This window comes from Protopterus annectens, chromosome 5.part0 (assembly GCF_019279795.1).
Source record: "Protopterus annectens isolate FY-2018-M chromosome 5.part0, PAN1.0, whole genome shotgun sequence".
NCBI lineage: Eukaryota > Metazoa > Chordata > Ceratodontiformes > Protopteridae > Protopterus > Protopterus annectens.
The window spans coordinates 1,045,336,647-1,045,360,667 of record NC_056735.1 but is presented as its reverse complement, the minus strand read 5'-3'; the positions used below and the strand labels follow the sequence as shown (position 1 = coordinate 1,045,360,667).

At 40.7% G+C, this 24,021-nt stretch overlaps 1 protein-coding gene across 1 annotated transcript in view; it reads left to right on the top strand.

The window, feature by feature from the left end:
• The window catches only part of LOC122802318 (beta-galactoside alpha-2,6-sialyltransferase 2-like), a 650,690-nt gene that overhangs the window by 305,045 nt on the left and 321,624 nt on the right, over positions 1-24,021 (top strand). Inside the window, exon 2 of the mRNA XM_044071960.1 lies at positions 14,320-14,402. The gene's annotated coding sequence lies outside the window, so the exon portion shown is untranslated. The remainder of the gene's footprint in view (positions 1-14,319; positions 14,403-24,021) is intronic.

Genomic DNA, 24,021 nt, shown 5'->3' with positions numbered 1-24,021 from the left:
GCTTAATGGTCTTTTATTACGCAACCCAAAATGTTTCATGTTCAAGCCTTTGGTTGGAGATTGACAGAACAGAAAACCCCTTTAAAAACCCCTTTAAAAGCTGGTAGATGCTTCATTCTGCCATACTTTGTTTATAAGTGTTGTAATCTGAAGCATCTAACATCCGTTTAAAGCCATTTGCTCTTCAGAGAAGCACTTAATTTTTGCCTGCTATCTGCTTCACAGTGCTAATATGTTTTAACGGCTTTCAAAGCCGTTAAACTTTACACTCCTTCACTTTTTTCTTTTTCTTTTTTCTGTAACTAGTAGTACATGGAGCAGATAAAGCTCCATACACTGCAAATAATTGTTGAACCATCATAACCCTTATGTATTCTCAACATGGATGACAATATTCACATTTTGAGCTTCACTCTTTAGGTGAATTTCTTGCCATCCATGTTTCAAACATATAGTTGGTTATGACTGGAGACGTGATCAAGTTCCTCTTTATTCTAATAGGCAATAAAATGGTTAGTGATAAATCCTTTTTTCTGTTGAAGTTAACAGTACCCAATTTTTATAATGTATAGTCTTCTACTGAAAGTTATGCATAAATGTTCCATTTCCTTAAATCTTCCACAACTTTCTTTAATCCATATTACTTTATATATGGTGTTTACTTTGTAATATTTTGTTTAAGCTGTTTTTTGCAGTATTAGAGTCCAAACATGCTTTTATAACCTCTAGATACATTTTCTCAACTTACACCTTTCTTTTAAAGGTTAATTTTAGTAATCGAACCTTTCACTTTCCACATTTAGTTCCTTCTATGGGAAATGTGGACACCTGACATCATTTTTGGTCTGTCTGCTGTGCCATTTAAAAATCTATATTATACTTCATTTATAATTTTTTCTAATGCCCTTTCTAGACCAAACAAATGTTTAGTGTGTGAATCATGGCCTCATTGTAAAGAATACAGTGTAGTTTGTTGTGGTGCACCTAGCATTATTTCCTATTACCATATAGATGATTCACTTAAATCTGATACCGTCACCTGGGATTTGGTTAGCTTTGACAGCAGACACTCCTTTGACCACTCTGTCTCTGGGTGGTTGTAAAAATTTCTAAGTTGCACAGTTTAGCCATTGTAGTATTCCCTCAAGGTCTAAGGAAGTTATAGTTCCACTGTATTTCTCCCATATTAGGACCTGTCATTGAATACAATGCCCCTTTTGGCATGTACTTCATTAAGCACCTAAATCATGTAAAAAGATCTCAATGTTTCCTTCCCAAAAAGGTCTTTTGTCTGAGTACCCTTGGCTACTAAAAAGATTAAAAACTGGTCCTTCTACTCAGTGTCGCATCAATTCCTCAGAGATTGAAGTCCTTCACCTGTTCAGAACAAGTGGTAATGCAATCATCTGCCATCGAGAACAAATACCCATCATATCTCCAATTTACCTTTAAACCAAATTGGATGAGTAGATGGGTGATTGCAAATTTTCACCTGGAATATGTGAGGCAAATACACTTTATGGGGTACATTGTTATTCTCTGTCAGTACTTGTTGATGTGGTTATCTCTTTCAATGGTCTCCTTGGCCATAAAGTTACTGAGAACATAAGTAACATTCATCCCTACTTCCTATCTTGATTGCACCTTCTGTAACTGTACAAATTCAGATCATTTGCATATTTTTGGTTCTGTCCACCTAAGAAATAAGAATTTATTAATGATATGGCTTTTAAAACCTGTAATTGACTTGGTAACAAGCCATTTTAGGTTTCTGGGAGTCTCAGAAATACTTTGTTGTAGAATCTTCTTTAGTCAACTTACTTTTTTTAATGGTTAGGTTACTTTTAGTTATGGAATCTTCTTTGGTTAAGTACCATGCTACTGCTAAATGTGGTTCTTTGCAAACTTTGTCCAGTTCTAAGCTTTTATGTTATCTAGAATTGTTTTGGCAACTAGAAATGGTATGGGTTATATGATGTGATTTAATTATCTTAAATGGCCTCAACAACAGCATGTGTTTTTTTTCAGTGTGATGTGCGAAATTTAGTTCTGGATGTAACGCTTCTTTAGCAACCTACCACTTTGTTCATTCTTTGAAAAAAAAAAAAAAGACATTATGGTATTCATTTGCCCTTTATTAATGTGCTCATAATAAGGTGTTGCACCATTTTACTTTCTAGATTTACTGTCTTGGAAGTCATTGTTGCCTTTGTTATTATGATCGAATAATATTTTGTGGTCTTTCAATTTTTAAAATCAGTAAAAAAAAAGTTTTTAGTAAAGCAAAGTATTGCTTAAATGGTTTGGTCAGATTTTGCCCAACTTTTAAAACTCTTTGTACTGTTTAACTTGTATACTCCCAGTGGAACCTTTTCTTCCGAGCATATGGGTATAGCCTTCTCTGGACAAAATTCACAGTTGCCAGAAAAAAAATTTTGTAAACCAGTGCTGAAAGTGGAGAAAAGAGGCTGTTTGTGTTCTTACGTTTTTACTCTTACAGAAATGTCTACATCAATGTTTTGTTTCAGTAGGGAAGACTCGTTCTTAAAGAAAATGCTGGGTGAAGTTATCTTCAATCAGAATAACATTCACCAGTATAGAAAATTCTTGGGAATGGTTCTAAATAAAACTAATGGCATTTTCATCATAAATGTTATGCAACCCTGGTAATTTCTTGTGCTCTGTTATAAGATTTAAACAGTGACCAACTCCAGATATTTTTTTCTCTCCACAAGTTTGCTGAATTCTTTTAACATTTGTGTGTTACCCTTATGTTTTCCTTTTTCTTCACCTCAATTTAATAAGAAAAGTAATATACACAGGATGATAAATCTGAGTTTACATCCATTTCATTTACTGAAAGACTTGAGAGATGTAGAAGAATATGTATGATTTTGGATGTGGATTCTAATATAAGAGTTGATTTATACACGTCAGCATTTTAAATGTATCAGAAGATTCTAGAACAGTTATGTAACATGGCAACTAAAATGCTTCCTTACCTGTGTCATCCTGAGTGCATGATACCCACACTCCCTCCTACATTATCTGTATTGCTTTCATATTCCCATCTTAAGTAACTTGCATTCTTGGTAAAAATTATTTAAAGAAATTACTAAATGGCTTTTAGGGAAAATAGTAGTTTGTCATAGATATAAAGTTGTTTGAACTTAAAAAAAGTAACTGAATACATTTTGGTTAGAATTGGGAGGGTGGGTAGACAGTGGCCTGCTGCAGTCCTTGTACATTGGAATAAGTAATGCCTTGTAGGAGAAGGACACGGTATGATGTACAAGGACGTTTGACCAGTGAGAAGTAATGCAATGAATGACTGACAAGCCTAGAAAGCATTCATGATGAAGCACATCTGGAAATAAAGTGGCTGAGGGGTGAAGAATATAGGTAAAATGTGCTTGTGTTTGTAAAACACCATGGACAGTTTCATGGCTATCAAGGCACCAAGTAACTCAGCAGTTGTGTGATTCTAAACAGACTGTACATAGGACTAGTATAAAGTAGTCATTAAGTTATTGCTTAGATTAAACCAAGTCCACAAATTCTGAATTCTTTGACAGTTCTGTAGTTGTCAGTGCAACATCAAGTTGCTGTAAATGGTTAATACAATAATGTCCTGTGACAGGCTGGGTAATTTTTCTTTCATGGTGACAAGGATACTCCTGGAAATAATTATTTCTGGGCAACAGTAAAGTAATTCAAAGTGATTCAAGCAAAGATGTGCAAAATCAAATATTATAGACTCTACTTTAGAAAGGTAAGACTCTCGCATTCAGAAAGGAACAGCCATCATAAGAGATTGGACATGTTAGGCATAAAAGCCAAAGAAAATAATGCAGAAAATGCATCACACAAAAATGTTTGCCTTTTTGGGCTTTCACACATGGGAAGATGGGGAAACATACCATGCCTTTGTACAGAGAGATCACCTGCAAATACTGTGATTGTGGCAAAAAGCAGAAGGTACACATTCCTGGTATCCATATCCAGGGACCAAAAATGCCTTGACAAATTAAATGATGTCATTAGCAGGAGTGTTGCGGTGACACGAGGAGGGGAAGTGGATATGTTATGACCAAAGATCCAGCTGTTACACCATGTTTCACTTAAGTGGTTGGTGAAATGGAGGGACTTCAGGGAAGTATGGCCTGTATGTTATAATGTGAACAAAATGTAAAGACAGCTCTTGCATGCTACACTGTCTTGGAGATGCAGTTTCATATCTGCAGCAATGATTGATTGATGTTTTATGGCTGAATAGCAGATTAGTATAGTAAATTTAAAAACACAATTCGTTAAGCTGAACTTGTGGCATATATTGAAAATGGATTGAGTGCATTCTCTGTATTTTTGCAGTTGCAGACTAGTCTTTTAGAGACGCCTCCATTAAAAGCTCAAGTTTATTCAATTATGAAATGTTTTTCTGTTAACTTTCTTGGAAAAATGTTGTAACAGTATAGGACAGTAGTCTCAGCTTTGAGCTGGATAAAAATACTAGTAGACACCCCATGCCTGTTGGTGAGAATGATTTCCAGCAGTGAAATGGTTCAGTAACAGGCTTCTGGTGCAAGTAGGAGCTGGTTTATGTTTCATGCAGATTTAAACAGTTTAATGACAGAGAGGGAAGGTCACCAACATTGATAATAGGACATAGGACAGTATCACAGAAAGATGAAATCATTTTAAAGTGAACATTCTATTATGGTTCTGACGAGTAGCTCAAATAAGCATAAGTTAGTAATTTGTATGCCATACAAATTAAGTTTAGTGTGTGTATGTATGTATGTATGTATATATATATATATATATATATATATATGTGTGTGTGTGTGTATGTGTATATATATATATATATATATATATATATATATATATATATATTTATATGTGTGTGTGTTTCTGTCAATGTAGCCTGGCGACAATTCTTGAAGAATACGAGACGTACTCTCCCACCTACCCTTTATGGTCAGTGAAAAAGATAGACAAGTTTTTCACAGTCAGTGGAAAGAGACGGCATCCAAACCGGATGTGGTTTTCTGGATCATTCCATGAATTCAGTTGATCAATCATCTGCTATACTCCCATAGCTGATATGGGAAAATGGTTGTAGCATTCATATAGCTAGTTTCAGAAGTAGTGGTGAAAACTACCTTATTATGAAGTCAGACTTGGGTGTCCTGGGTGCTGTGGAGGGATTGTTAGTTTTTGTGTCAGTAGCCTGATAAGGTAGTATTACAGCCATGTACTAGTACTGACCATTTCTATGTAGTTAATATCAATCAATAAATAAATAAATAAATAAATAAATAGAAAAGCCTGCTTATATAACTCTGCTTATTTATTGTATATCTGGCCAAGTTTGTTGCATGCTGGTACTACAACAATAATGACTAATGAGGTTAAACTGACTACATGGTTCACACAGCCTATCTAGATCTTGCCAAGGCTTTTGACACCATCTCCCACTCTGGAATTATAGATAAACTCACTAAACTAGGTATGAATCCCTATGTCACAAGATGGGTTCCCAACTGGCTCACTGACAGAACCCACACTGTGAAAGTAGCAGACTCCAAATCCGACTTCAGACCAGTGACAAGTGGAGTACCACAGGGTTCAGTCCTGGGTCCTCTCCTGTTTGGTATCTACTTCTCTGAAGTACAGGCTAACACAGAAGGTCTTTGGCTAATGAAGTTCCCAAATGACTGCAAACTAGGAGCCATAATCGAAACTCTTAATGAAGTGGACATCCTACAAAAGGGCCTCACTGAGACAGATGCCTGGTATCAAAGCCATGGCCTCAAGCTCAATGCCAAAAAGTGCATTGTCATCCCCTTTGCTAAAAACTCTGTCCCCATGAACTACAACATAGGCGGTAGTATACTTAACACTGAAAGTGTGATAAGAGACCTTGGGACACAGGTGGACAGTAGTCTCTCCTTTGATAATCACATCGCCACAGTAGTCAGGAAATCCTTCTACGTGGTACACCTCATCACAAAAGGTTTCTCATCCAGAAAAAAAAAGAGGTCTTTATTCCCCTCTACTCATCACTCATTAGACCCATAATAGAGTACAATGTCCGTTTTGGTATGTACCTCACAAGACATCTCCAACAACTGGAAAGGCCGCAGAAATACCTCACAAAGAGGATTACCAGCCTCAAACAGATGCCCTACGCTGACCGTCTCAAAAAACTCAAGCTTTACTCCGTTGCATATCATCTACACAGAGGTGATCTCTGCCTAACATACAAAGCTATGTCAAACCCAGAGCTGTTGGACATGCTCTACTTAAAGAAATCCCAATCCCTCCGAGCTACACACTCTAGGGACCTTAACCTTGTCACCACAGTAAACAGAACATGCCGGAGGGATAGATTCCTGTCCCAGAGACTTCACATACTCTGGAATAAACTACCTATCTATATCAAACAAAGCTCCTCATTAGCACTCTTCAAGGAAAATCTTGATGATTGGATGGGAAATGGGAAATTCACCCCGGGGATCACCTCTGTGGCTCTGCTCGACAGTGGCACAGGAAAATAATTTTCTTGGGTGGCAAAAGCCAGGGTACCTTTTTGGCTGGGCTTGTATAGGCCCCAGGGCTGATAGCTTAGTACCTACCTATGAACCTACATCATACAGACTGATTATAACTGGTTGGATGATGTGCTGAAAGGCAGCAGGACTGTTTAGAGAGGATTAATGCGTAGATCAGAGTGTAACGTGTGTGTGGTATATCTTTAAAAAGCATTTAAGGCTGTGGGTACACATATAAATTCCAGACACATGCAATCCCTAGTGCCATTTTGTGGAAACAGAGTGAGCATGTATAATCGGTTATTAGTTTGTATATAAGTTACTTAAGTCATAGTCAGTAAGCCTCTATAGTGATGTGTATGTATAGAATAAAGCTGCTTAAACAGAACCCTCAAAGGTTTGTTTATTCGTATACCAACACAAGTGTCATGGTGTCAGAATGGGGATGAAAGACAGAAGAACATTCGGAGCCATGAGATGTAAAGATGACAGCGAAGGTAAAACCCAGCGAAAAGAGTACAAACATAACCAGAAACAATCAAAGGCAATGAGAAATAGTACAAATTGCTTACTCTATGAGAGAAGGAAAAAGGGGCATTACAAGGGTACAAACCACATTATCAGGCAAGCGGAAAGTGCAAGAAAAGTTTGACTAAAGAAAATGTTTTAGTATTTAACAAGATAATTGACAGTAAAGCACAAAACAAACATGTTTAAGGCAGAATGAGTGTGTTTAAGGCAGAATTGAGCATGTTTAAAATAAAATGAGCACAAGAAAAGTATGTTAAGGATAAAAAGGACTTAAACGAGCAAAATTAATATAGTAAGAAACGAGAAAAGGGCACAGTAAGCAAAAATAAAGCAAGGTGGCTGCTTGGGTTGTGGCATAACTACGACTGCATATTGCATCAAGGGTGTGCTAAAGTTATTCGAAGTATCTCGGTGTGTGTAAAAGTGCTTACAGTATGTGCTTGTTACTGTGCATGTATTTGAAGGAGTTTATTGTGTGCAAAGTGCAACTATTTAGTGCAGTCCAGTCAAAGCATAGCTATTTTGAAAAGTTCTTATGCTGGGTGTGTCTATTTGCAAAGTGCCGCCATTACAGAGTGCTTCCTGTGCTGTAAAGAGTTGCCTAGTAAGGTACCACCATTTTGGGGACATTTCAGTGTGCTGCATGCAGTTATTTGCAAAGTGCAAATACTTTGTTAGCTATTGAACTTTGGGCAACAGAAGTTCGAATTATTTGGATTGTACAGTTGCTTGATAAATTTCTTGCATTTATAAAGAAGTATTCTTACAAAAGATTACAGGAGTGCTCATGAATTATTTAGTTGCATCGTAACGTTCTCGAATGTTTCTTAAAGTGATGACTTTAACAAGTGATGGCACATAACTATAGCATTCCTGCCTTTATCGATAAGAAATTTCAAGTGATTACTTTAGCATTTTTGCCTTTACCAATTCTGAAAGTATAGTGAGTGGTGATAAATGACTTCAGCATTTCTGCCTTTACCAATTAAAGATTATGTAAAACATCGAAAAGTCCAAGAAATTATTCCTCAAAGCATCAAAAAGGCTATTCCACAAAGTTTCATAAAGCACTGAAAGCCCAAGAAAGCTATTTTCTAAACACAGTAAAGCATCGAGAGATCTGAAAAGTTATTTCGCAAAGTGCAGTAAAGAGTCCAGAAGCCTGAGACGTTTATTTTGCAAGTCCAGTTATCCAAAAGTACTAAGAGTTTCTTCATTCGCATAATTCCTGTAAGCTGAACGAGAAAGTATAAGTTCAGAGCACAAAAGTGTTACGCACGTTGTGTTTATGCCAGTTACCTATGCACATGTGTGTATGTGTGTGTGTGTGTTTCTGCTTATTTGCAAGACCCTTCACTGGTATGTGTTAATATGGCAGACACCACTTGTGTTTGATCAGAATATTGCAGAGAACTGGAGAATATTTGAACAAGAGTACGATATTTCCATACAAGCAGCTTATGCAGATAGAGATGCACTTGCCCGGGCATTCATTTTGTTAAATCTAGCAGGATCTGAGACCACAGAAAGAGAGCGTTCATTTGTATATGCACCAACAGTATATGAAGGGGAAGGTGCAGACCTCCATATTGTTGTGCAAGTTGAATCAAGAGAAGACACCAAGTGTTTGAAGCACAAGTTCAGAGAAATGTGCAACCCCCAGACAAATGTTATGTTAGCGAGGCATTTGTTTTACACAAGAGATCAGAAACCAGAGGAAACATTTCCAGCTTATAAGGAATGGAGCTGAAACGTGTTGGTTTGGTGATTTAAAAGATGAGCTGATAAAGGACAGACTTGTTTGTGGTATTAATAATGCTGCAGAGAAGAAGATTGTGCTTCATGACAGTGATTTGACATTAAGCAAAGCAACAGAGATTTGTCAGATCCATGAGGTGACAGAAAGACGTACAAATTTGCAAGTGACAGAAGTATGGTTTCTGTGAGCTCCAGAGTGAACGTAGATGGTATGGAACACGTGGCAAACAGGAACAGGCCTAAGCACTGGGCAGCCACAGGGTTTCCAAAGAAGATACAAAGATTTCCAGAAAGTTCTAGAAAAAGTGCAAGCTCCACCGACAGCACAGTGCAACAGAAACGTGAGTCAGCAAAACCCAAATCTGGCCTTATTGTTAATTGTGGGAATTGTGGTGCAAATCACGAGTCTTAAAGAGAAAAGTGTTTAGCATATGGTCAGCAAGGTTACAAGTGCAAAAAATGGAAACCACAGTTGTAAAGAAAGGTTGCACAAAAATTGATCAAGTAGAGCCAAAGCAGTCAGCTTTCTATGTAGATGGTATATTAGTGCTTGGAGAAAGAGTTGATGCAGTAAACTTAACAAGGAGTGAAGTGTTTTGCATGGTTCGGATTAATGGAAGATCCACAGAGCTCAAAGCAGAGAATGGGTTAAGTGTTATATCAGCAGACACATTTGGAAAAGTGAGATTCAAATAACAACTCAATGTAACCAGCAGTGCGAGATTTGTTGCTTATGGAGGTGAAGAAATTCAAACCGAAGGTTCAGTAATACTTTCATGTTATATGGCCAAGAACTGTTGCATCTTGTTCTACATAGTCCAATGACCAGTGCAGTCTTTACTGGGTCTCAAAGATAGTTTGAGAATGAATCTGCTTACTTTTAATAAAGAAGTTCATCATGTGAGTACAGTTCCGTGTTCCAAATTTTCTGAAGCCATTTTCTCAGACTATGCTGATGTTTTTGATGACAAATTGGGCAAACTTCCAGTTGTGTATTCCCTGAAGTTAGACCCCGGGATCACTCTAGTAGTTAGACCAGCAAGAAGAGTTCTGATAGCACTGCAAAATAAAGTTAAGGCTCAGTTGGGTAAGATGGTGCAGCAAGGTGTGATATGTCCAGTCATAGAACCAACAGAATGGGCGTCGTCCATGGTAGCAGCTCTCAAAAAAGCCTCAGACGAAATCAGAATTTGCATTGATTCTCAAGATTTGAACAAAGCATTAAAAAGACCATACCATCCATTGCATGCAGTTGAAGGTGCAGCTCTAATACCGAATGCCACTGAATTTTCTGTTTTGGATGCAAAGAGTTAATTTTGGCAAGTGAAGCTTGACCGCAAATCCTCATTTCTAACTACTTTTGGTACTCTGGCAGATACAGATTTCTAATGATGCCATTTGGAATAAATTCTGCAAGTGAAGTCATTCAGCGTGCAATGTAACAAATTTATTCAGGTTATCCTTGTGCCGATTTATTAGTTGGAGGCAGTGGTGAAGCAGAGCATGACAGAAACCTCAAGAAAGTTCTACGCAGAGCATGTGAAGTAAAAAAAGCTCAATCCTCTTAAGTGCAAATTCAGACTTCCAGAGTTATGTACGTAGGTCATTTATTTACAAATACAGGCTTGAGATCTGACCCGGCCAAACAGCTATCCCAGAGATGTTAGCACCAGACAATGTGCAAAGTTTATAGCATTTTCTGGGCATGGTCAACTATTTAGGCAAATTTATACCAGACTTCAGTGAGTTGACAGTGCCTTTGAGAGAGCTAACATGCTAAATCATTGTGTGGTCATAGTTGGATCATCATCAGAAGGCATTTGATGACCTTAAGCAGAAAATTGACAAAACACCTACGTTAAGATACTATGTTGTGAATAAACCAATTGTCCTTTCCTGTGATGCTTCAAAATTTGGTCTTGAAGTTATTAGGACATTAACTCAAACTGAGATGCATTATGCTTAAACTGAGAAAGAGCTTTTGGCAATAGTATTCACATGTTCTAAATTTCATGATTATATTTGTGGACGAGCTATCAAGATTGAAACTGATTATCAACCTGTAGTTACTATTCTAAAGAAACCTATGCATTCTGCTCCAACGAGATTACAAAGAATGATGCTCAAGTTGCAGAAGTACAGTTTCAAAATCCACACTATTGCTCTATCTGGCTGATACCTTATCCAGATCACCTAGAAGTACAACAGAGCAGCTTGATGCAGAGAATTTTGACTTTGTTGCAATGTTGGTGCGTAATTTTTCCACCACTAAACTTGATGACTTAAGAGATCTCACTACGACTGATTCACTTTCACAAAAGCTTAATCACTACATCAGTGTCGGATGGCTGTCAAAGCAATCTAGTATATCACCTGACGTGCAAGTGTATTTTCCTTACAGAGGTAAGTTGTTGATAGAAGATGGTATTGTTTTCAAAGCTCCTAAAATTGTTGTTCCTGCTTCCTTACAGAAAGAATATATTCAGATTTTGCATTGTGGTCAACCAGGTTTATCATCCACTAAGAGAAGGACAAAGAATTTGTATTTTGGTCTTCATTATCAAAAGACATTGATAGCGTTCTATCTTCTTTTTCGGTATGTAATAGTACCAGACCGCATTTGCAAAGGCAGACGCTTCAGCCAAGTCCAATTCCTGAAGGACCTTGGTCTGCAGTAGATGCTAATATCTTTGAGTGGAACAATCAACATTATTTGATTTTGGTAGACTCTTATTCAAATTGGTCTGAGACTGATCTGCTACCAAACTTAACTTCAAGAGCTGTTATTACTAAGTTGAAATGTCATTTCTCAGTTCATGGTAGTCCACACACACTTTTTTCTGACAGTGGTACTGAATTCACTAGCCAGTTTCAAAAATTTGAAAAAGAATGGGACTTTGTACATGTCACTAGTAGTCGTGAATATCCTCAGTCCAATGGTCTAGCTGAACATGCAGTACAGAGTGCAAAGCAATTACTTGAAAAGTCAAAGCGTGTTAGTACTGATATATTCTTGAATTTGCTTAATCTCAGAAACATACCTCGTGATATTCTTGGCTCATCTGCTCAAAGACTACTTTCCAGACAAATTAGAACTATGCTACCTATTTCAAGATTGTTGCAGCCTAAACCTAAGAACAATAACATCATCAAGGCTTAATTGTTTAAGAAGCGTAATATCCAGAAATCTAGTTATGACAGATTGAGCAGATTACTTAGTTCGTTGAGGGAAGGAGAGATGGTAGCAGTTCAGACAACAAAAGGTTTTGATCGAATAGGACAGATTACAGGCATCTGTGTCGAACCAAGATCCTATTTGGTAAGCTCCGAGGGTGTGGAGTATAGGCGGAATCGCAGACATCTTCCTGTACCAGAATCATCATCATTGCAATCACAACATTGTATTTGTGATGCAAACTCTAAATCAGTGACTGAGTCGGGCATTGTTTCTAAACCAGAGTATATTCAAAAGTCTGATTCTGTTCCAAAAAATGATTCGAACATTCCACAGGTCAACCATTTTGCAGAGACTGTCCCAGTTGCTAAATCTAATTCCCAATTTTATGTCAAAAGATATGGATGAGTTTCTAAACTTAGTGTGAAATACGCAGCAATGTGGACTTGATTGTATATATATATATATATATATATATATATATATATATATATGTGTGTACTTAGTATTCTATAATGCATGTCTGTAGATTACATGTGATTTCTGCATTCCAAATAATCTCGTGACAAATTGCATGATCTGTTTCTCAAAGAGGGAGGATGTAGATCAGAGTGTAATGTGCGTGTGCTATATCTTTAAGAAGAATGAGAGGCTGTGCATGCACATATAAGTTCCAGACGTGCAATCCCTAGTGCCATTTTGTAGAAGAAGCCAGAGAGTGAGCATGTATGATTGCAGTAGTTAGTTTGTATATAAGTTACTTAAGTCATAGTCACTAAGCCTCTAGAGTGATGTTTGTGTAGAATAAAGCTGCTTAAGCAGAATCCACGAAGACTCGTATATTCGTGTACAAACACAAAAGTGACAAGGTGTCAGGAAATCAAGTAACATAATGACATGAAATTTATGGAAAAATAGAAATGAGCTTTGCCTCAAATGAGAGGTGATGGATAAAGTGATAGAAGTAATGAACAGTATGGAGTGGGTGGAGGAAAAGGGTATTTTGTTGACTCTTCTAACCTTATCTTCTGTGCTAGAAACACTCCATAAAAGTTCTGAAGCAATAAGGGGGAAGAGGAAGCACAATTGAGCATAAGTGATTATCCACATAGGGAATCAGTTAAGGGAAAAAGAAAAAAGTCAGCGAACATGCTTCAGCATTTAGGGAGCAACAGGGAAACTTGCTTGCTACTCCAGATGAACTGCAGAAGGAGAAATTTTAAGTAAATTGTTGGTGTTGACAAGACCACTGTTGGGAAACAGAAGAGTGAAGCAATGCTAACTTCATGGACTTTAGTTGGACCACTTAAGAATGATGATGCCCATCCCTGTCAAAATATTCAAAACCTTAAACATTTGGAGAAATTATAAAAGACCACAACTTTTTCTAAGCATTAGACAGGGGAGAAGAAGGCAGCACAAGAGAGAAAGATGGCATTTCATATATTAGGAAATACAAGGCAAATGAGTGTCAAAACCATTTACATGTTGCCAATAGCAACCGTAATGCTCTACCCCTCTTCTAAAGAAAGGGGTGCTACAGTGCCACTTTAAGTTGCATAGGACATTTCTGATTTTGGAATGGACACCAAGCATTTAGTGTTAATAAGGGTATGTGGGCAGACATCAGTCATACAACTCCACTACAGAAAGATTCTTAAATGCACAAAAGTAGACACAGCTGTATTAGGATTTGCCCTGGCAGTACATGCAAAGGCTTGGCTCTACCTTGCAGACAAAATTACAAGATAATGGGACTACTTCTGTTTAATCTTAATGCAGAGTGTTATTCTGGGGACAAAAATCAATAAGGGAGGAATCCATCTGACAGATGTGATGTTATATCTTTTTATTAAATCAATAAGGGAGGAATCCATCTGACAGATGTGATGCTATGTCTTTTTATTATCAAACATGCTCTGTAATCCTGAGAAGATTAGAATGCTGAATAATGTGTATAAAGCAATTGTTGTGGGCTGCAGGAAGAAAAAGGGAAAAGTTAACGAGATTGTGTCAGTCTGTGTGGCAACAAAAGTGTGGGCTGTGCTGTACGATGTGATATGTGTACATCTCTGTTACTTCATTGATAAAACAAGCCAGAGATGGAGACTGTTGTAGCTCCTGTTGAGCATAACTCAAAGAAATATTTACAAGTAATTGAGTTAAGCATTACAAAGTTTGAAATGTGACTTGTAAGCTGTTTTCTAATTTTTGTTATGTAACAGGAAGACACTGAATAGAGCTGTTAATCTTTTGAAAGATTTGCTCCTAAATCTGTCCTTTAACTTTATTCAACAGGACCTGCATTGAAGATCTCTTCACTAAACATTTCAAGCAACCGTGTTTCATGCCATTTAAAAAAATCATGGTCTAATTTCTAGGTATGTATTCTATGAAGTGTGAGTTGGCTTTTAACTTATATTTTCATCTAACTTATTTCATTTGTAGTGTTGTTTTGAAGAACATGCACTTTGTGATATAAATCTGAACAATTTGCTTGGCCTTTTATTGTGCCTGTACTTGACGACCTCAGTTTCAGTCCTGTCTTGATATAATTCATGTTCCTTAAAGAGCACTTACCTGTCTCAAAATATTATAGCATTTGCAACACTGATACTAATTTCACATAAATATGCAATACAGAGGCAGTTTTCACATCTTAATCTGCACTGATGGCATTTTTTAGCTGTAGCTGTTGGAAATAAAAGGCATTTGGATAGCACTATAGCAGGGAAAATGAAAAAAATAAACTGAACATATTTGTTGCATTGATGATTGCTGCCATCTGCAGAAATGTAGTGTCATCTTGATATTTATCAGAGACAAAATTCCCCACTTCTGCGTTCAAGAATTCTGGGCAAGCTACAAATAATAGGAGGGAGGAGACAAAGGCCCTAAATCAGGACCAGATGTTCACCGTGCATACAGCTGCAGTCATAACAGATGGGGGTTCTCCTGCCGTCAGGCGGGTCCTCGGTCGGCCGAATTCCAAAGTCTAGGTCCGGCGTCGGTTGTCGTCGCTTCTTCCCTGACGTCAGTGTGACAGGGGTATAAAAGAACCAGCCAACGCCATTTTCTTCAGTCTTCCTTGCCACGCGGTACCCGAAGCAGAAGCAGTTCGCAAGTGCCGGTCGGCCAGCTCCTGAAATTACGAAAATTTTGCAACCAAAGTCTTCTTGAAAGCTAAGTACCCCGTTGGGGAAACTTTTCTTGCCTCAGACCTATGTCAGACAAAGTTAATAATTGTATTTCATGTGGGAAACAAATACCGCATAAGGATTTTCATTCCCTCTGTATTCCTTGTTTAGGCCCAGACCACGATGTCTCGGTCTGTCGTTTTTGTGCTACATTCAACAAACGCACCATTAAGCGTCGGGCGGAGTTCGCCCAGCATTATTTTGGCAAAAAATTTAACTATATTATGTCGTCGGATACTCCGACTCCAGTTTTGTCTAAAAAGCGCAAAGATAAGGACCGACACACGAGGTCCGCGGCCTCTACCAACACCACGCCAAAGCCGACTACAGGTGGTCCGGTTCTCAGCAAGGCACCTACGCAGCCCCTGACTACCGACGACACTTCATTGGCGGTGTTTTCTGTGCCCGAGGTCGCAGGCTCCTCGGCCCACACCCCGACTACAGATACCGAAGCCACTCTTGGTGGTGAATCTCAAAATGTAGACAGGTCTGCCTCCTCTCAAGGTTTCTTCAGGCCCTCCTCTTCTTTTTCCATCAAGGCTTTCACTAAGTCTAAAGCAGCCATGCATTCTAAGAGACGAGCTACACAGGGCCCATCTCCAGGCCCCATGCCTAAAAAACAGATGCTTAAAATGGCTGAGGATTTAATTACTCTTATCAGGGGTTCTCAACCCCCCCCGGACAAAAGGCCCAGGGTGGAGGAAGAATCCCCCTCCTCTGATCAGGCCTCCATTATATCAGAGCACTCTGATGAACAGGAACTTTCTTACTCCCCTTTTGAAGATTCTGATGCAGAGGAGTCCATTCCCTCTGTATCCCACCGAGAGGATTACTCATTTGGGGAAACCTTGCATACTTTAAGGGAACACTTCCACTGGGAAGGCCAAGAGTACTCAGATTCCAAGAAAAGGCTTAGGGATTTTCTCTTGCTACCTCAGCACAGGCCTCTGGCTATACCTCTTGTCTTGGACATACTAGATGATGTGTACTCGGAGGCCTGCCTTAACCCGGATTCTTTACCTCCAGCCCCAGTCAAGCCCGACAGGTACTACTGGGTTCCTGACTCACACCAATTTCTATACAAAAGCCATGCGGCTGACCCAGAAACTATCTCACAGGGCCCCAAGGGAATTAAGGCCTCCACTGCTAAAAATCCATTACCTTCCGAGAGAGATTCCAGATCCTTAGAAAGGTGGGGAAAAAAGGTATATACCTCGGCCACCTTAACCATGAGGGCATTAAACTGCCAGTTCCATATGCTAAAGTACCAACAGTTTCTGTTATCACAATTGAGAAGTAAAATGTCACAACCTGAACAACCAGACTTGAAGGAGTTGCAGGATTTGATGCATAGTGCAGAACAAGTGGGTAAACATACCTTGCAATGTGGTTTTGATGCTCTAGAGGCCTCATGTAGAGCTGCTGGATCAGTCATACGTAGACATGCCTGGCTCAAGGAACAAACCTTACCAGATCATGTCAAAGCTAATTTACTAGATGCCCCTCTACAAAAGGATGTATTATTTGGTGCTAATGCTGAGGAGGTATTAAAGAAAATGGAGGAAAAGGCTAAATCAATGCAAACAGTGAAAGATTTTCTACAGGTACAACCCCCACGTTTCAGTAGAAATTGGCCTTCCAAAAATTGGTCCTTTCCAGCCACGGACAGACCCAAAGAGGTAGATACAGGCGCCCGAGGGGCAGAGGGCAATCCCAAGGATCGTTTAGAGGCAGACAATGGCAAGCTCCTACACAAAGAGGTGGTGAGGATAGTTCGCAGCCATTCAGAAAGCAAGCCCAATGACTTTCCCCTTTGCATGCCAAGCAAGGCTCAAATGGCAGCACCCTTAGGCGGAAAACTGGCATTATTTTCAAAAAATTGGCATATTGTCACAAAAGACAAATGGATCCTGGACATTATAAACAGAGGCTACAGATTCCATTTTCACACCCTTCCAAAATGAGAGGCATGCCAAACCTGCCACACAATCAAAGGGCAGAGGCACAAAGACAAATTTCAGATCTCATGGACATGAAAGCTATTCAAGAGGTACCTACTCACGAACAAGGTCAAGGTTTTTATTCCAGACTATTCCTGGTACCAAGGAAGGGAAAAGATTGGAGACCTATTTTGGACCTATCCATCCTAAACACATTTTACTGTACCAAAATTCAAGATGCTCACTTTACAGCAGCTTCTTCCCATGCTGGGCAAGGAGTCTTGGCTGGTAACATTGGACCTCAAGGAGGCATACCTGCATGTCCCAATCAGACAAAATTGCAGAAGATACCTCAGATTTCTTGCAGGTTCAACCCATTATCAATTCTCTGCATTGCCCTTTGGCTTATCTACTGCACCCAGAGTATTCACGAAATGCCTGGCATCAGTAATTGCCTACTGCAGACTTCAAGGGATACAAATATACCCCTATTTGGACGACTGCCTGATCCAAGCGGACAGCAAGCACATACTTCTGAAACATCTGGCTTATGTAATAATGTTGTTGAATTCTCTGGGATACACAGTCAACAAAAAGAAATCAAGGCTAATACCCTCTCGGAAAATAATTTTCCTGGGTGCCAACTTGGACACACACACCCAGATGGCCTACCTCACGCCAGAGAAGCAGGGGCAACTAACTCAATACTTCAGAACACTAGCAAATTTCACCAGGCTGACTGCAAGGAAAATCCTGCAGGCTCTGGGATTCATGGCATCTTGCATTCTACTAATCCCATGTGCAAAGCTGCATATGAGGAAACTTCAATGGTACCTGAAAAACCTATGGTCTCAACACAGCCACAGTTTGGAAACAATAATACCACTAATTCCATGTCTTCAAAAGGAATTTCTGTGGTGGGCTCAAGCATGCCAAACAAACACAGGTCTCCCATTCAGCAAGCCTCAAGCAAATCAAGTCATCAGAACAGACGCCTCGGACTACGCCTGGGGGGCGCACATGACAGATCGGTGCATTCAGGGCAAATGGTCCCAAAAAGAAAAGCACCTTCACATCAATCAAAAGGAAATGCTAGCAGTAATAAATGCTATTATAGCTTTCAAAGACCTTCTGCATTCAGGTCAACTAATGATAAGGACAGACAACACCACAGTAATGTGGTACATAAACAAACAGGGAGGAACCCATTCATACCCCCTATGCAGGCTGGCCATGTCACTTTGGAACATGGCTCTGAACTTACAAATCGAACTTCAAGCACAGTACTTGCCAGGCAAGGAAAACACGCTAGCAGACAACCTAAGCAGAAATATGACAGATCCACACGAATGGAAGTTGCATCCTCAAGTTTTTACAGAGATAATTCAAGCATGGGAAAGGCCAGACATAGATCTCTTTGCCTCCTACAAAAATCACCAATTGACAAAATACTGCTCAAGGATTTTTCATCCAAAGGCCTGGAGAGTGGACGCTCTCTCTTTCAGTTGGACAACAATGACAGTTTATGCCTTCCCACCTCTTCCTCTGCTGCCCAAAGTTCTATTAAAAACCAGAGCAGACAGACCAAAGATGATTCTCATTGCTCCAGACTGGCCAAGACAACACTGGTACCCACTCCTGAGGAGCCTGACGCATTCCCCACCATGGACCCTGCCTCTAATGCCGCCTCTTCTGACTCGGCACAGCTTCAAAACTCTTCACAGTCAGCTGAAAACACTCAATCTGGCCGCATGGAAGATTCCTTAACATCACAACAGACCCTACTCTCCAAGGAGGTGCAGGATGTCATTTTGTATGCCAGAAGGCCGTCTACTAGAAAAGCTTACTCCGCAAAATGGAAACGGTTTTGTGCCTGGAATGAGAAAAAGGGCCAGAATCCTGGAAAACTGAATTTACCTCAAATATTACAGTATCTAGCTGAGCTGCTAAGCAGTGGACTTTCATTCTCCTCCATCAAAATCCATGCCTCAGCCATTTCTGCAGAATACAACACTGATCCACCTTTATTCTCTCACCCCCTCTTAAGACAGTTCCTCAGAGGGGCTAAGAATATAAAACCCCCAAGGAAACAACCAATACCTGCTTGGGATCTCAATTCCATTCTAGAAAAACTGACCTTGCCTCCTTTTGAGCCAGCTGCCTCAACAGATTTGCAATATTTGTCCTGGAAAACAGCTTTCCTTCTGGCTATTACCTCAGCTCGTAGGGTATCGGAACTACAAGCCCTCATGGCTGTGCAGCCTTTTATCATCTTCCATCAGGACAGAGTTTCCTTATGAACCAACCCGTCCTTTATGCCGAAAGTGGTTTCCAGGGTAGCTTTGAATCAGGCTATACACTTACCTACCTTTTATCCTAATCCTCAAAACAAAGGGGAGAGATTACTACATTCCTTGGACATCCACAGACAACTGCGTTATTATTTGGACAGAACAAAGCCTTTCAGAAAATCAGAACAGCTCTTTGTGTCCTATGCTATAGGAGCTCAAGGGAAGCCAATTTCCAAACAGACAATCTCAAAATGGATAGCCCACTGCATACACTTTTGTTATTCTTTTCATGGCAAAACTGTACCTACAGGCATCAGATCTCAACTCCACAAGGGCCACGGCTACCTCTGCAGCTTTCCTCAGAGGAGTTCCTACCAAAGATATTTTAGAAGCAGCCACTTGGAGTTCTGTGCATAGCTTCTCCAAACACTACCACCTTCCATTATACTCCAAATCTAGAGCAGGCTTTGCCACTGCAGTCTTGCAGGGCATCCTGGCTCCTCCTAGTTCCACCTAATGCCTACCACCCCTTTCTTAGCTTTGGGATTCTACCCATCTGTTATGACTGCAGCTGTATGCACGATGAACATAGTACAGTTTTGTACCTACCATAAATGTAGATGTTCAAGTGCTAATACAGCTGCAGTCCAGGTTTCCCTCCCTCCTTCCCCCCTTGGGACAGGCCTATTGGCTAACACCTCCTCATACAACCTGATTGGGGTATTCATTTATGGTGTATTTGCTTGCACTACTGTATTTTGATTATATGGCATTGCTTTATTACACAAATTTATGTATTGCCTTCCTTCTGGGGGCACCTGACATCTGGGGCAAGAAAAACTGAAGAAAATGGCGTTGGCTGGTTCTTTTATACCCCTGTCGCACTGACATCAGGGAAGAAGCGACGACAACCGACGCCGGACCTAGACTTTGGAATTCGGCCGACCGAGGACCCGCCTGACGGCAGGAGAACCCCCATCTGTTATGACTGCAGCTGTATTAGCACTCGAACATCTACATTTATGGTAGGTACACAACTGTACTTTTTGTGCTTTATTTAAACAGCGCACTGTCCGTCATCGGTATATTTTCTCTTCTAAATAGTTCAGTTCTCTGTTTAATTATCCAGAAATGTCAGTTAGCCTTCCAACTACAGGGATTTCGAAAAAACGCAAAGATAAAGACAGAGACAGGCCGCCGAGATCCAAAGCTGCCAACAATGCTTCTCCTAAGCCAGTTCGCCTGTACTCAGTGAGGCACTTTTGCAGCCCCTGATACCCGCTACTTTTGACTCGCAGGCCTCTACTGAGACCCATTCGGAGTCTGGTATGCTGCAAGATGCTTCAACTGTGGAACCTGTGGATGTCTCTACTTTGGCTGGGTCCGGAGCCATTGTGCAGGCACTGGCTTCTGAGGGTGTATTCAGGCCTACGGACTGGTGCATTAAACAGACGCCTCCTTCTTCATTTAGGCCAAAATCTCAAACCATGCCAAAGAAACCGACGCCCAGGCCACATGCTCAGGCCTCTATGCCTAAAAAGCAAATGATAAGAATGGCTGAAGATCTCATAACTCTAATCAGGGGAAGCCAACCTCCCCCTTCTAAGAGACCTAGGACCAGGGTTGCCAGATTTCCAGCCCCCCAGGTAGGGGCAAAAAAAAAGAAGGTCTCTCACGGCAAGTGAAGACAAAAAAAAAAAAAAAAGAAAAAAGGTCTTTAATGCGGAACACAGTTCCACATTAAAGAACTGAGCTCGCTCAGTAGCTCTGCACTAAACACGGAGCTTCTTGTGTTTAATGCATTGCAGATGTCCTTCATGGATGCATCTGCAGTCATAACAAATGGGTTGTCCTGTCGTCAGGCAGCCCTTCGGTCGGCCGGATTCCAAAGTCTGGGTCCGGCTGATGTCGATCGCACTTCACCATCCGTGCCTGCTGGTGGTTCGTATAAGCATCAGCCGACGCCATTTTCCTCAGTCTTCTGCCGCTGTTTGCGCCCGAAGCAGAAGCGCAAGTGCCGGTCGGGTCGATCCAGAGGTCAGACTAACCGATACTACCTTCAAGACTTCTAACCTCAACCTCTCTAAAGCTAGACTCTCTTGCCTGAGCCGATGAAAGGATCAGAATTGAACTGTTCAACTTGTGGGAAACATTAACTTGTGGGAAACAAATTTCATTTGTTATGCTTAGGCCTGGACCACCAAGCAGCAGAGGTGCCGCCTGTGTAGCGCAGTTTTAGATTCAACCTCGCGGCGGGGTCGAGCGGATCTGAACAGCCGCCCACTAACAGTTTTTGCGATGTCACTTTCCGCCTCCGACTCCGCCGCCCGGATCTAAAGAAAAAAGAAAAGACCTCATGTCCGGGCGGTTTCGGCCGAAAACAACCACGGTTCGCAAGCCGCTGTTAAGCGTTTGCCCCGAAACCAGAAAACTGGCCGATCAGAAACTAATCCATTTGCTTCACACTGAGGCCTCGCTACCTTATCTGAATCAGCCTCAGAAATTTTGCTCTACAACTGTGGTTCCTACTGATCTATCAGACACCATCCCTATCTTTATCCATCTACTCCAGCACGTGTGCCACTGCAACTGCTCAGCTACAGCCATGTCTGTTTGCCAGGGCCAGCAGGCTAAAGCAGCCAAATCAGCTAAATCAGTGCCTCAGGCCTCACAGTGACTTGGCTCTGACTCCTACACAGGGAGCAAATAACACCACAGTCATGTGGTACATCAACAAACAGGGAGGCACTCATTCTTACCCCTATGCAGAATGACTTTGGACCTTTGGAATCTGGCTCTCAGCTACAACATCCAGTTACAGGCAATATTTGTACCGGGAAAGAGAACACCCTAGCAGACATTTTAAGCAGAACCACCTCGGATGCTCACGAATGGATGCTACACCGGACATCTTCAAGGCCATCACAAAGAAATGGGGAATGCCACAAATAGATCTATTCGCTTCCACAAAATCACCAGCTCAAAAATTCTGCACAAGGACATTCCACCCACTTGCATGGAAGGTGGACTCTCTATCCTTCAGCTGGAAAGGCCTGACAGCTTATGCATTCCCACCTCTTCCTTGATACACAAGGTACTACTGAAAATCAAAGAGGAACGTCCAAGGATAATTCTGATAGCTCGAACTGGCCAAGACAATACGGGTATCCATTGCTGATGATCAAGTGTCGGGAGAAAATGAGGTCAATAGCCATGATGCCTCTGATGTTAACTCAGAACAACTACAACATCATACATCCAAACCTAAAAACCTTGCAACTGACTGCCTGGAACATCACATAGCAGTAACTAACCCAGACCTTTCACAAAGGGTTAAAGACATTATCCTTGAAGCCCGCAGACCTTCAACAAGAAGGAACTATGCAGGAAAATGGAAAAGGTTCGTCATTTGGAGTACTGAAAGAGGAAAAGATGTGTCAAACATAGATATTGCTAACATTCTGGAGTACTTGGCAGAGCTTCTACATACAGGCCTGTCCTATTCCTCCATCAAGATACATGCATCAGCTATTTCAGCAGAATACAGCTTTGATCCTCCTGTCTTTTCACATCCTCTACTCAGGCAGTTTCTCAGAGGGATCAAGAATGTAAAACCTCCTAGGAAACCACCATTACCAGCATGGGACTTGAATTTTGTACTAGAAAAGTTGACACTCCCTCCGTTTGAACCAGCAGCAACAGCAGATCTACAACACCTGTCATGGAAAACTGCTTTCCTACTGGCTATTACTTCAGCAAGGAGGGTTTGAACTACAGGCCTTAATGGCAGTGCAACCCTTCCTAATCTTCCATCAAGATAGGGTGTCCATGAGAACTAATCCTACATATATGCCTAAGGTGGTATCCAGAGTGTCTTTAAACCAGGCAATCCACCTACCTGCCTTCTTTCCCAATCCACAAAACAGAGGTGAAAGAATAATGCATACCTTGGATGTACACAGACAGCTACGCTACTACCTGGACAGAACCAAAGGTAACAGAAAAACTGACCAGCTCTTTGTAGCCTATGCAACAGGAAGGGAAGGAAAAGCAATTTCCAAACAGACAATCTCCAAATGGATAGGAAATTGCATAAGATTCTGTTACTCCTACCATGGAAAACCAATTCCACAGAACATAAGACCTCATTCTACAAGGGCTACAGCCACTACCACAGCCTTCTTAAGAGGAGTGGCAACCAAGGACATTATTGAGGCGGCTACTTGGACCTCCGTGCATACATTTGCCAAGCATTATAATTTACCTCTATATTCTAGATCCCGAGCAGGGTTTGCCACTGCTGTACTGCAAGGGATCCTGACTACACCATAATCATTATTCCTCCTCCCCTAGTTTGGCTATGGTATTCTACCCATTTGTTATGACTGCAGATGCATCCATGAAGGACATAGTACAGTTTTGTACCTACCATAAATGTAGATGTCCGAACTGGATAGCATCTGCAGTCAGGATTACCCTCCCTCCTTCCCCTCTGCGGTACTCCTAGGGTATTTACCCTCCTAATAGCTAGCTGGGGGGGGGGGGAGTCTTTTATGGTGTATTTGTTTGTAT